The sequence below is a fragment of the Sapajus apella genome, unplaced genomic scaffold, assembly GCF_009761245.1.
Source record: "Sapajus apella isolate SASKATOON/1434 unplaced genomic scaffold, GSC_monkey_1.0 scaffold88, whole genome shotgun sequence".
Taxonomy (NCBI): domain Eukaryota; kingdom Metazoa; phylum Chordata; class Mammalia; order Primates; family Cebidae; genus Sapajus; species Sapajus apella.
Window position 1 is genome coordinate 4,352,155 of NW_022437028.1, and position 13,405 is coordinate 4,365,559.

The 13,405-nt window shown below is 49.3% G+C and overlaps 1 protein-coding gene across 7 annotated transcripts in view; it reads right to left on the reverse strand.

Moving 5' to 3' along the window:
• Positions 1-12,730, reverse strand: part of GTF2I (general transcription factor IIi) — a 110,953-nt gene extending 98,223 nt beyond the window's left edge. For 6 of the 7 annotated variants that reach the window (XM_032254924.1, XM_032254921.1, XM_032254923.1 and 3 more), the window contains exon 1: positions 12,337-12,730. The gene's annotated coding sequence lies outside the window, so the exon portion shown is untranslated. Of the gene's footprint in view, positions 1-1,647; positions 1,766-12,336 lie in introns of those variants that run through there. The other variant, XM_032254919.1, reaches the window with a different exon arrangement.
• Between the last annotated feature and the right edge of the window lie 675 nt (positions 12,731-13,405).

Consider the following 13,405-nt stretch of genomic DNA (forward strand, 5'->3'; position numbering starts at 1 on the left):
AAAAAAAAAAAAAAAAAAAAAAAAAAAGAAAGAAATTCAGCTAATAGCTAAATTTCACTTTTTTAACAAGCCAGGTGAAAGAAAGAATGTCAAAATAATAAAGAAAAGACCTAGCTGGGCGCAGTGGCTCATGCCTGTAATCCCAGAGCTTTGGGAGGCCGAGGTGGGCGGATCACCTGAGGTCAGGAGTTCAAGACCAGCCTGGAAATCATGGTGAAACCCTGTCTCTACTAAAAATACAAAAATTAGCTGGGTGTGGTGGCACCCGCCTATAATCCCAGCTACTCCGGAGGCTGAGGCGGGAGAATTGCTTGAACTTGGGAGGCGGAGGTTGCAGTGAGTCAAAATATCACACCATTGCACTCCAGCCTAGGCAAGAGAATCAGACTCGGCCTCAAAAAAAAAAAAAAGAAGGATCTGCCCACTCAGTGGATCACAAGTTCAGTTCTAAGTTTCACAGTAGCAAAAAGCACATCCTTAAAAAGCAAACAAACAAGAAAAAGTCTTATTAGCTATTCACAAAGACCTATTTTCCCTGCACCACAGCCTAAGACACTATTTTTGCATATGTATTAATTATACTTTTAAACTGATAGTCCAGATTTTTAAACAGCAGAAGCTGGCGCTGCCAACACACAAAGAGTGTGTCCCTTTGACATGACTCCAAATTTAAAACTCAGTTGCATTTGGAAAACCCATTTGGAAGAGGAAATGAAAATCAAGTAGCTATTATCTAAAGGCCCATCTTTACTTTGTTCTTGAGGGGGTTTTTTTCTTTTCTTTTCTTTTCTTTCTGAGACAGTCTCACTCTGTTGCCCAGCCTAGAGTGCAATGGCGCATGCCCGGTCACTGTAACCTCCACCTCCCAGGTTCAAGCAACTCTCCTGCCTCTACCTCGCAAGTAGTTGGGACTACAGGCACACGCCACCACACCCAACTGATTTTTGCATTTTTAGTACAGACGGGGTTTCACCTTATTGGCCAGGATGGTTTCGGTCTCTTGACCTCGTGATCCGCCCGCCTCGTCCTCCTGAAGTGCTGGGATTACAGATGTGAGCCACTGTGCCCAGCCATCTTTACTTTTTTAAATGCACTGTTCACAGAAGGCAGGCAACAGAGCAAAGCTATTATGAAGATCAGCTTTGCAATCAGGCAAAAGTTCTGAATTCAAGTCCTGTCTCTAACAGGTGACCCTGGGACTCTTGAATCCCAAATTTACTAGTCTGGAAAATGACAACAGTCTGCATACTTACCTTACAAGGTTGTTATCAGAAAGTGTGTTAGTACTTGATAAAGTGCATCACAAAAGCATTCAGTGAATTGAGCAAGCATTTATAATTTAAGCGTCACTAAAATCGTTATTTTTAAAATATATGTACATATACCTATTAATTTACATAAAAACTCTTCAGATCCAAGCCTGATAAACTGTAAATGGCTTATTTCCCAACAAACTGCTTTAATTATCACTGCTAAATAAAATAACCTATTTTCTGAGAGAGCAGGAAAATTAATGAGGAAAGGATCAAAATAAATCACTGCTTTGAAATTAAGTGTGTGTACCTTTTAAGTCATTTGTGCATGAAAATTTGCTATGTCAAATTCACTCCTCAAAGATTATTTTACAATTTAAGTTTAAAGAGTCACCTTCCAGCTGAGCGTGATGGTTCAGGCCTGTTCCCAGCACCTTGCGAGGCCGAGGTGGGTGGATCACTTGAGGTCAGGAGTTCGAGACCAGCCTGGCCAGTGTGATGAAACTCTGTCTCTACCAAAAAACACAAAGATTAGCTGGGCATTGTGGTATACACCTGTAACCCCACCTACTCAGGAGGCTGAGGTATTAGAATCGTTTGACCCTGGGAGGTGGAGGCTGCACTGAGCTGAGATTGCACCACTGCACTTCAGCCTGGGAGACAGAGCATTACTGTCTAAATGAATAAATAAATAATAAATAAGTAAACTAGCCTGGATATGGAAACTAAACTAAAAGATTCTTTATCCTGAAGCTCTCAACGATGTCATTTGCTCATACCAGTATTTTCCAAGAAGCATGTGGTGTTCTGAGGCCTCATATGATGAGCCCATCAGTATGCTTAAGAAGTGAATAAATAGCTACTGTTCCTGATGTGATAAAAGAGCCTGTCGGGGAAGCTGGAGAAAAGAAAAAAAAAGCCTGTCTTTTGGGCCAGGCACGGTGGCTCACACCTGAAATCTCAGTACTTTGGGAGACTGAGGTGGGAAAATCACTTGAGCCCAGGAGTTTGAGACCAGCCTGGGCAACAGAGAGAAACTCCATCTCTATAAACATATATTAATTTATTTTTAAAAAATTTATAATATCCCTTCTTAGCCAGGCACAGTAGCTCATGCCTATAATCTCAGCACTTTGGGAGGCCGAGGTGGGTGGACTACGAGGTCAGGAGTTCCAAGACCAGCCTGGCCAAAATGGTGAAACCCCATCTTTACTAAAAATACAAAAATTAGCCGGCCATGGTGGTGGGCATCTGTAATCCCAGCCACTCAGGGGGCTGAGGGAGGAGAATCGCTTGAACCCTGGAGGTGGAGGTTGCAGTGAGCCAAGATGACACCACTGCACTCCAGCCTGGGTGACAGAGTAAGACTATCTCTAAATAAATAAGATCTCTAAGGACTGTGTATGCAAATGAGATCAAAACACAAGCAGCAATTCTCAAAAGCATGAGGCCTATATAATCAGAAAATTTCCTGGTCTGTGTCTGCTAAACAGGGTTCAACATGACCAGGTATGTTATGGACCAAACTCTTCATCATGCTCCGCTTTTCCAAGTACCATAATATAATTATATATAGTTTACACACACACACACACACACACACACACACACACACACACACACACACACACAATGTGCTTTGCCATGCTAAAAAACAAAAACTCCAAAAATCTCCAAAAGGATTAAAAACGAAGGAAATTCTAACACAGAGATGAACTTGAGGATATGCTGCACTCCAGCCTGGGCAACAGAGCAGGACCCTATCTCCAAAAAAAAAAAAAAAAAAGGGAAAAAAGTTCTGGACCACTGAACTATACATACACTTAAAAATGGTTAAAATCAGGCTGGGCAGGGTGGCTCATGTCTCTAAGCCCAGCACTTTGGAAGGCAGATGCAGGCAGACTCTTTGAGCTCAGGAGTTGGACACCAGCCTGGGCAATATAGTGAGACCCCCATCTCTACAAAAAATAAAAAATTTAGCTAGACGTGGTGGCATGCACCTGCAGTCCCTGCCACTCAGGAGGCTGGGTGCGAGAACATCTTGAGCCTCGGATGCAGAGGTTGCAGTGAGCCGAAACCATGCTACTGCACTCCAGCCTGGGCAACGAAGTGATGCCCCGTCCCTCCCCCCACCCAAAAAAAGGTTAAAATGGTAATTTTTGTGTTAAATATATATTGCCACAATTAAAACAAGAACAACACTATAAGGAACCACTCCAAAGAAAGAGGCATTCATGGTATAAATGGCAGATACAAATTTATCCTTCATAAAGGGGCAAATTCATCTTACAGGGTTTTCTTTCTTTTATCTTTTTTGAGATGGAATCTTGCTCTATCGCCCAGGCGGGAGTGCAGTGGCAAAATCTAAGCTCACTGCAAGCTCCACCTCCTGGGTTCAAGTGATTCTCGTGCCTCAGCCTCCCAAGCAGCTGGGATTCCAGGCACCTGTCACCATTCCGGCTAATTTTTATATATTTAGTAGAGACAGAGTTTTGGGTTTTTGGGGGTTTGTTTTTTTTGTTGTTTTTTGTTTTTTTTTTTTTCCTTAAGATGGAGTCTTGCTCTGTTGCTCAGGCTGGAGTGCAACGGCGCCATCTCAGCTCACTGCAACCTTCGCCTCCTGGGTTCAACGGATTCTCCTGTCTCAGCCTCCCAAGTAGCTGAGACTACAGGTACGTACCAGTAATTTTTAATTTTTCACTTCCAATGCCTTATTTTCCTGAAACCAAATAGTGGTCTGAAAACTCAATCTAGATAAAATTCTGCTCACATTATATATGTTATAGTCAACAGTAAGAGCTAAATATCTAGTATAACAAATTATAATGACAACATATAAAGTGTAGCATTCTCAGGTTTCATCAATCAAACTGTCAAGCTCTGATCAGGCACGGTGGTTTATGCCTGTAATCCCGGCACTTTGGGAGTCGGAGGTGAGCAGATCAACAGAGGTCAGGAGTTCCAGACCAGCTTGGCCAACATATAATGAAACCCCTTCTCTATTAAAAAAAAAAAAAAAATACAAAAATTAGCTGGGCATGGTGGCACATGTCTGTAGTCCCAGCTACTTGGGAAGCTGAGACCAGAAGAATCGCTTGAACCCAGGAGGCAGAGGTGGAGGTTGCAGAGAGCTGGGATCACGCTGCTGCACTCCAGCCTGGGTGACAGGAGGAGACTCCATCTCTTAAAAAGCAAAACAAAACAATGTGCCCGGCGCGGTGGCTCAAGCCTGTAATCCCAGCACTTTGGGAGGCCGAGGCGGGTGGATCACGAGGTCAAGAGATCGAGACCATCCTGGTCAACATGGTGAAACCCCGTCTCTACTAAAAATACAAAAAATTAGATGGGCATGGTGGCGCGTGCCTGTAATCCCAGCTACTCAGGAGGCTGAGGCAGGAGAATTGCCTGGACCCAGGAGACGGAGGTTGCAGTGAGCCGAGATCGCACCATTGCACTCCAGCCTGGGCAACAAGAGCGAAACTCCGTCTCAAAAAAAAAAAAAAAAAAAAAAAAAACAATGTAACAGTCATAGGGGAAAATCCCAGAGAGGAACAAGTCCTTACTGGGGGAGATTTACACTGTATGTAGTCAATATTACTTCCCAAAAGTCTTTATAATAGTATTTTTATGACTGATATTTCTTGAGTGTCTACTACATGCCAGATAGCAATCTAAGCACTTAAACTCTATCCTTGCAACAGCCCTTAGAAGCGAAATATGCTCTATTATCATCATCTCCATTTTTAAAAATAGGGGCTGGGTGTGGTGGCTCAGGCCTGTAATCCCAGCATTTGAGAGGCCGAGCTGGGTGGATCACTTGAGGTCAGGAGTTGGAGACCAGCCTGGCCAACATGGTGAAACCTCGACTCTGCTAAAAATACAAAAGTTAGTCAGGCGTGGTGACACACGCCTATAATCCCAGCTACTCGGGAGGCCGAGGCACAAGAATCATCGCTTGAATCCGAGAGACAGGGGTTGGAGTGAGCCAAGATCACACCACTGCATTCCAGCCTGGGTGACAGGGCGAGTCACTATCTCAAAAGAGAAAAGGAAAAAAAAAACGGAAACACACAAAGATGAAGTGAACTGCCCGAGGTCGCACAGCCAGGAAATGGCAAGGGCCAGGACTGGAATCCAAGCAGTCAGACTTCTTCAAACTTGTGTCTCTAGCCACTAAGCCATAAACCCTCTCTCAATTTATAAACTTGTTTTCCCTCTCATGATATGCTTTTTAAGTAACTAATTCTTTAAAAATCCTATAGAGTGCTAGCCGGGTCCCGTGACTCACTCCCATAAATACCAGGACTTTTGGGAGGCTGAGGCGGGTGGATCACTTGAAGTCAGCAGTTTGAGACCAGCCTGGGCAACACGGTGAAATCCCATCTCTACTAAAAATACAAAAATAAGCCGGGCATGGTGCCCCACACCTGTAATCCCAGCTACTCGGGAGGCTGAGGCAGGAGAATAGCTTGAACCTGGGAGGTGGAGGTTGCAGTGAGCTGAGATCGCACCACTGCACTTTCAGCCTTGGTGACAGAGGAAGACTCCATCTCAATAAATAAATAAATAAAAACTCTACAGAGTCTTTAATCAAGCTACAACCAAAGAAGAACAAGTCAACCCTCCAACAATTCTGACAGTTCCTGGCTGTATCGAACTTTCTCTTACTTTCTCAGTAAGCCAGTGGTAAAAAACAACTGAGTACTGCCAGAAACAGGCATGGAATACCAAAATAAGAGTTTTACAAAGGAAAAGAAGAAAAAGAAAAGAAACAGGAGGATTGCAGAAAGGAGAATTCCAGAACAAAAGGAAAACAGTGAAGGACGAAAGAGGAAGAATGGAGAATGAAGAATTACCAAGGCAATACCTTTACCTCTTCCAATGACATACTCACACACTTTTCACAGGATACACACATCCTCGCCAGACATGGTGGCTCAGGCCTGAAATCCCAGCACTTTGGGAGGCTGAGGCGCAGGGATCACCTGAGGTCGGGAGTTTGAGACCAGCTTGACCAACATGGTAAAACCCCATCTCTATACTAAAAATACAAAAATTAGCCAGGTTTGGTGGCAGGCACCTGTAGTCCCGGCTGCTCAGGAGACTGAGGCAAGAAAACTGCTTGAACCCAGGAGGCAGGGGTTGCAGTTAGTCAAGATTGCACCACTACACTCCAGCCTGGGCGACAGAGCAAGACTCTGTCTCAAAAAAATAAAAATAAAATAAAAAACACACATCCTCTAAGACACAAAGGTGTTTCACTCTCCCAGGTAGGTAGCCTCAATACACTTTAGTTAACAGAGTATGAGTCTACATATAGCTATGCTGCCAGTTTAAGCCTACTCATTCCAGGTATCTCAAGTCTACAATTAGAATAAGCAACTGATTAGGTGTATTTTCTACTTTCTTTCAGTTATTAACGATGAATAAGCATCACTCTATAAATTAACTGGGCTCAGTGGTCCATGCCTGTAATCTCAGCACTTTGGGAGGCCAAGGCAGTGGTCAGGAGTTGCAGACCAGCCTGGCCAACATGATGAAACCTCATCTCTATGAAAAAATACAAAAACATTAGCTGGGCATGGTGGCACACACTTGTAGTCCCAGGTACTCACAAGGCTGAGGCACAAGAATCTCTTGAGCCCGGAACGCAGAGGTTGCAGGGTCGAAATGGCGCCACTGCACTCCAGCCTGGGCGACAGAGCAAGACTCCGTCTCAAAGCAAAACAAAAAAGCTTTCCCTTAGACTGACATAAAAATGATTTGACAGGCATTTATTTAAGCCAGTGGTAAGACAATTTCATGTTAATTACACCACCCCAGTTATGAAGCATATTGCGAAAGCTCATGTTTATGTAAAACATTCGTGTCATCAATAAAGAACGAAACAATGGTAGAAATCAATTAGGTGAAATGCAATGCAAACAGCTGATAACCAGTAATAACAGAAAAGATTAAGTGTTTAGTAAATTGTTCAGCGTTCAGCTCCTTTAGGTAACAACCTGTCTACCTATAGGTCATCGAAAATTCTACAACATAGCAGAAGTTGGGATCCCCTGAGGAGTGTGTACAGCTGACCTAACGGTGTGGGGGCGGCGGGGGGAGAGAAGGGGGTCATTAACTGTAAACTAAAACCATTCTTCTCGCCTAATCTGCAGTTATTTTCCCAAGAAAGAAATCCATTATCATTTTAAAAACCTAAAAATCTTTCTCAGCAAGAATTAACACCCTCCTCACCCTGCAAAAAGAACCCCCAAAGCCTACATTTAAATGGAAGTATTTGTAGTCATATTTGAGTGAGCTGAATCGTTGGAGAGGCACGCCGCAGAGGACCCCGGGCACACAATGGCCCCTGACCCCTGCTCCAAGTACCAAAACTACAAGCTGTGGCCCCATCACTCACACCTGCTGTGTGGTGGGTGTGGGACGCTGTGGGCATCTGAAGAAGATAATATAACAAAAGCCCATGCTGTGATTAAATTAATAAATAAATGAGAGTGGGAAAAAGCCAAGCTTAACATAGATTTCCAATTTTATTCTGCACTTAAATCCATGGCCCCTTTTTAAACTGGAGATCTATGAAACTTTTAACTTTCTAATCATCACTAACAGGAATTCTCAATTCTCAGCTAGTTTTCCAAGCAAGCTGCAGTCAGTGGTCCAAATTATTTTCGATTCTTGAAGGTCTAGTTTTATTTCTTTATTTTTATGAGACAGAGTCTCGATCTGTTGCCCAGGCTGAAGCGATCTCATCTTACTGCAACCTCTGCCTCCTGGGGTTCAAGTGATTCCCCTGCCTCAGCCTCCCAAGTAGCTGAAAATACAGACACACGCCACCACACCTGACTAATTTTTGTATTTTTAGTTAGAGACGGGATTTCGCCATGTTGGCCAGGCTGGTCTGAGACTGCTGACCTCAAGTGATCCACCCGCCTCAGCCTTCCGAAGTGCTGGGATTATACAGGCGTGAGCCACCGCACCTGGCCAAGATCTAATTTTAAAATAAGGAAAAGCAAACATCTCCAATATATTTCCCTCCCTTTATTCTGCACCATTGTGAATGGCTCCCAAAGGGCTGTGCGGGGAGCAGCTGCCATCAACACCACCTGGGGAGCTATTAGAAATGCAAATTCTCGGGCAACACCCCAGACCAGCAAAATCAGCCTGGGAAGTGGGGCCCAGTAAGTGGAATCCTCACATGCCAGCACTCCTGGGGACGCCCAGGAGCCTCGGCGTAAGGGTTGAGTCACATTGCCCAGGTTCATGTGCTAGGTAAGCAAGAGCACAGAACTCTCCAACTTCTCAAGACTTGTCCCGCTCTATAGAGTAGAATTACAGACTTGTTACAAAGATTAAGTAAGAAAAATGCTGTACACCCAAAGCGCTCAAGAGCCACAGCTGGCACAGAAGACACTCAACGTTAGCAGCATTGCTGCTACCAGAGGCAAGGCACTAGGACAATGCCAAACTGGAAAGGAAGTGGGGGGAGAAAAAAAAAGGAGGAAAAGGTTTCTTGTCCCTGCCCCTTGGAGCTTAACACCCAGTGGCGAGGCCACATGCAAAGAAAAATAAAGGTGCCCTTTGCAGGGCATGGTGGCGCATGCCTGTAATCCCAGCTACTCGGGAGGCTGAGGCAGGAGAATTGCTTGAACCCGGGAGACGGACGCTACAGTGAGAAGGAGAAAAAGAGGGAGGAAGGTAGAAAAAAAGCAAGGTAGCAGCCGGGCGCGGTGGCTCAAGCCTGTCATCCCAGCACTTTGGGAGGCCGAGGCGGGTGGATCACGAGGTCAAGAGATCGAGACCATCCTGGTCAACATGGTGAAACCCCGTCTCTACTAAAACTACAGAAAATCAGCTGGGCATGGTGGCACGTGCCTGTAATCCCAGCTACTCAGGAGGTTGAGGCAGGAGAACTGCCTGAACCCAGGAGGCGGAGGTTGCGGTGAGCCGAGATCGCGCCATTGCACTCCAGCCTGGGTAACAAGAGCGAAACTCCGTCTCAAAAAAAAAAAGAAAAAAAGCAAGGTAGCAAGGAAGCGAGGGGCGGGGAGGGAAGGGAAGGGAGGGAAGGAAGAAAAGGGAAGGAAGGAAAGGGAAGGAAGAAAGAAAAAGGAAGGAAGGAAGGAAGGAGGAAGGAAAACGAAGGTGCTCTATGAGGAAGAGGGGCACACAAGTTGATTGGGAGACTATAAGAGAAGACCTTAAGCTGGTGCAGTGGCTCACACCTGTAATCCCAGCACTTTGAGGCCACGCAGGTGGTCCACTTGAGGCCAGGAGTTCAAGACCAGACTGGCCAACATGGTGAAACCCTGTCTCTATTAAAAACTACAAAAATTAGCCAGGCGTGATGGCAGTCCCAGCTACTCAGGAGGCTGGGACAGGAGAATCGCTTTAACTCAGGAGGCGGAGGTTGCAGTGAGCCAAGATGAGCCACTGCACTCCAGCCTGGATGACAGAGTGCGACTCTCTCCACAACAACAACAACAAAAAGAGAGAGAAGACCTTAAGAAGTGGCTGCATATGAACAAGAAAGATTTCCATAGCCTGAAGAAAGTCATTCCATGCAAAAGGCCAAGATCTCAAGAAGCAGGAGAAATGAAAGCCAAGGCAACAGCCCCCGAAAAATCCTGTAGCAGGAAATAAAATCAGTCATCCCACACGTTAGGCTTCAACTCTGGGACCCAGCCTCCACAGGGCCCTTTACCTGCACGTTCTCATTTGCAAACTAACTTCCCCTTTTGTTCCCTGAAAGCCTGGAGACTTCTCTGCACTGTTGGCTGATCAAGCCATTGTCTGCAGCAAAGTTGAATTTAAAAGAGCAGAGGCCCAGAGTGGTGGCAAGCTGTACTCCCACCACTTTTGGAGGCCTAAAGAGGAGGATTACCAGAGGCCAGGAGTTCCTGACCAGCCTAGGCAACACGGGAAAACCCCATCTCTTTAAAAAATATTAAAAATTAGCCAGGCATGACTGGGTGGAATGGCTCCCACCTGTAATCCCAGCACTTTGGTGGCAGGCCGAGGGGGGGCGGATTGCTTTGAGCTCTGGAGTTGCAGACCAGCCTGGCCAACATGATGAAACCCCATCTCTACTAAAAATACAAAAACTAAGGCCAGGCTCGGTGTCTCATGCCTATAATCCCAGCACCTTGGGAGGCCAAGGCAGGTGGATCACCAGAGGTCGGGAGTTCGAGACCAGCCTGACCAACATGGAGAAACCCCGTCTCTACTAAAAATACAAAATTAGCTAGGCGGGGTGGCACATGCCTGTAATTGCAGCTACTGGGGAGGCTGAAGCAGAAGAATCGCTTGAACCCGGGAGGCAGAGGTTGCAGTGAGCCAAGATCGTGCCACTGCACTCCAGCCAGAGCAACAAGAGCAAAACTCCCAAATCAAAAAAAAAAAAAAAAAATTAGCCGGGCATGGTGGCAGGTGCCTGCAGTCCCAGCTATTTGGGAAGCTGAGACAAGAGAATCGGCTGAACCCAGGAGGCAGAGGTTGCAGTGAGCCAAGACTGCGTCACTGCACTTCAGCCTGGGCAGCAACTGCAAAACCCCCATTTCAAAAAAAAGAAAAAAAAAAAATTAGCCTCACATGGTGGCAAACAACTGTAATCCAGCTACTCAGAAAGCTGAGGCAGGAGAGCCACTTGAACCCGGGAGGCACAGGTTGCAGTGACACAGGATCATGCCACTGCACTTCGGCCTGGGTGACACAGCAAGACTCCATCTCAAAAAAAAAAAAAAAAAAAAAAAAATTAGCTGGGCATGAGGGCATGCGCCTGTAGTCCCAGCCACTAGGGAGGCTGAAGCAGGAGGATCGCTGGACCCCAGGTGCTGGAGGCTGCAATGAGCTATGACCTATGATTGTGCCACTGCGTTTCAGCCAGGGCAACATAGAGAGACCCTGTTTCTAAAAGAAAAATTAGGCCAAACTTGGTGGCTCAAACCTGTAATCCCAGGACTTTGGGAGGCCAAGGTGGGAGGATCGCTTGAGTCTCTAGGGGTTCGAGATCAGCCTAAGCAACACAGTGAGACCGAGTTTCTACAAATAATTTTTAAGTTTTTTTTGGTAAAAAGAGGTAAGTCGGCAAGAGTCGCGCATCCGCAAGAGTGGACACTACTCTAACACCCCACATCTGAAATCACCACCCGCCGCAAATGAGCGCAAAATCATAACTTAGGGAGGACAAAATTCACTACAGGAAAAGACAAAACTTGGATTAAGAAAAAGTGGAGGAGTAAGGGAGCGGCAAGGAGACAGCTATTTCCATTTCATTTTCCTTCTTCCTCTGCACTCCCGTCGTCCGGGTGCTGGCCGAACCCAGACGGCTTAATTTTCATGGCCTAAGGCTGAGGTTTTCCTTCCGGTCATTGTGTTTATTTCCCCCAAAGAACAGGCCCGCCGGGGCAGGCGCGCCGGGTCGGCCCGGGACAAAGCCCACTGCGGGCTCCACCTGGGAGCGGGGCGGGGCGGGGGGCGGTGCTCCCGCTCCCCCCGCCCGCCGCAGTTACCAGGCAACGCGCGGCCCCGCCCCCGCGCTGGTCGGCCAATCCCGCGCGTCTGCTGCCCCGGCGCAGGAGCCCCAGATACACCAGGCGAGCGCGACCCCACGGCGGCTCGGGCCTGGCACCGCGCGCGCCCCCGCACCGCCCAGCCGGCCAATCAGCGCGGCGGGGCATGCGCAGGCCGCGGGGCCGCTCGCTCGCTCGCGCGCGGCACCGCACGCGCGAGGCGCCCCCCCCACCCCACGCCGGCCGGCGCGCGCGCCCCTCCCCCACGCGCACCCAGGCGCGCGCGTGCCACTGTCGTCCCCCGCGACCGCGTCCGTGCCGCCCCACCCCCATCGCCTCGTCTCGGCCACTGCCAAGGCCGGCGGGGGCTCGAGGCCCGGCGAGGCGGTGGGGGTGGGGGGAGGAGGCAGGGACGCCCCCCAAGGCCCCACACCGCGCGCGGCCGGCCACGGCTCCCAGGGCCCTGTCCCTGCAGGCCCCAGCGGGGCAAAGTCTCCAATAAAGGCCCCCCGCTCGCAATGGCCCCCCGAGATGGGGGCGGAGGGCGCGGGGATGAGGCGAGAGGGACTCACCCGAGTGCGGCCGCCTCCAGGCAGCGCCGGGGACTGGGGTGCCGAGGGGAGGCGAGTGTGGGCCGCGCGCGCGCTACGGCCGCTGCGGAGCAGCCTCGGCTGAGGGGAGCTGGCGAGCGGGCGGGAGGCGAGAGGGGGCGAGAGGCCCGTGCTTGTCGGCCGCGCTCCTGTCACCGCCGCATGGCCGCCCCGCAGGCAGGGCCTCTCTCAGCGCCTTGATCCGATCACTGGGGGACAGAGGCAGAGGCCGGGGTGACCGCGGCAGGCGGGCAGCCGCGGCTGGAGAGCGCGTGCGGGGAAGCGGGGGGGCGACCGGTGGCCCCTTTTCTCTGCTCTCCCAGCTTCTCTCTCACCCTCCTCCTCCTCCTTTTTTTTCTTTTTTTTTTCTTTTTTTTTTTTGTTCCTCGAAGGCGCGCTGCGCGTGCGCACCCGCAGCGCCGCCCAGCGGGAGTTGTAGTTTCAGATGCGTTCCCTGTTAACGCGGCGGCGGGGGCTGGGGACTACAGCTCCCAGGAAGCACCGCGCCGGCGAGCCCCGAACCCGAGGACGAGGCGAGCGCGGCGCCCGGCCCTCTCCGGCAAGGGCTGTCAATGGAGGCGAGGGTGGTGGGAGCGAGAACATGGCTGCACCTGGGGCCTGCGCGGCCGACCGGGTGGGGGAGGGGAGCCGGGGTGCACTGACGGAAATCTGGACGGGTGGTGGCTCTGGTCTCGTTCCCGCCGCGCGCCAGCCTCTGTCCAAGTCCCCCACTTGCTCTTGCACCCCACATTCCTTGCAAATTGCGAAGCCGGGACGCTGCAAAAGCCGGGGAGCCCCGGGCCGGCCCGTCGCCCTCCGTGCTCTGCCAACGGGAGTCCCTCCACCCTGCAGCATCCTCCGGGACACAAAGAACTCCTCTCTAGTGTTTTCCAAGCTGGCCTCCAAAGAGACCGTTGCCCCCAGGTTGGGACAGGCGAGTGGGGAGGGGACCTTGTGTTTTAATTGCTCCCTCGACCTCCGCCGCCGTCTCTCCCTCAGGATTTGGAAGGAAAGTTGCAAGGGAGTGGGAGCAGAAATCCTGACTCGTAGC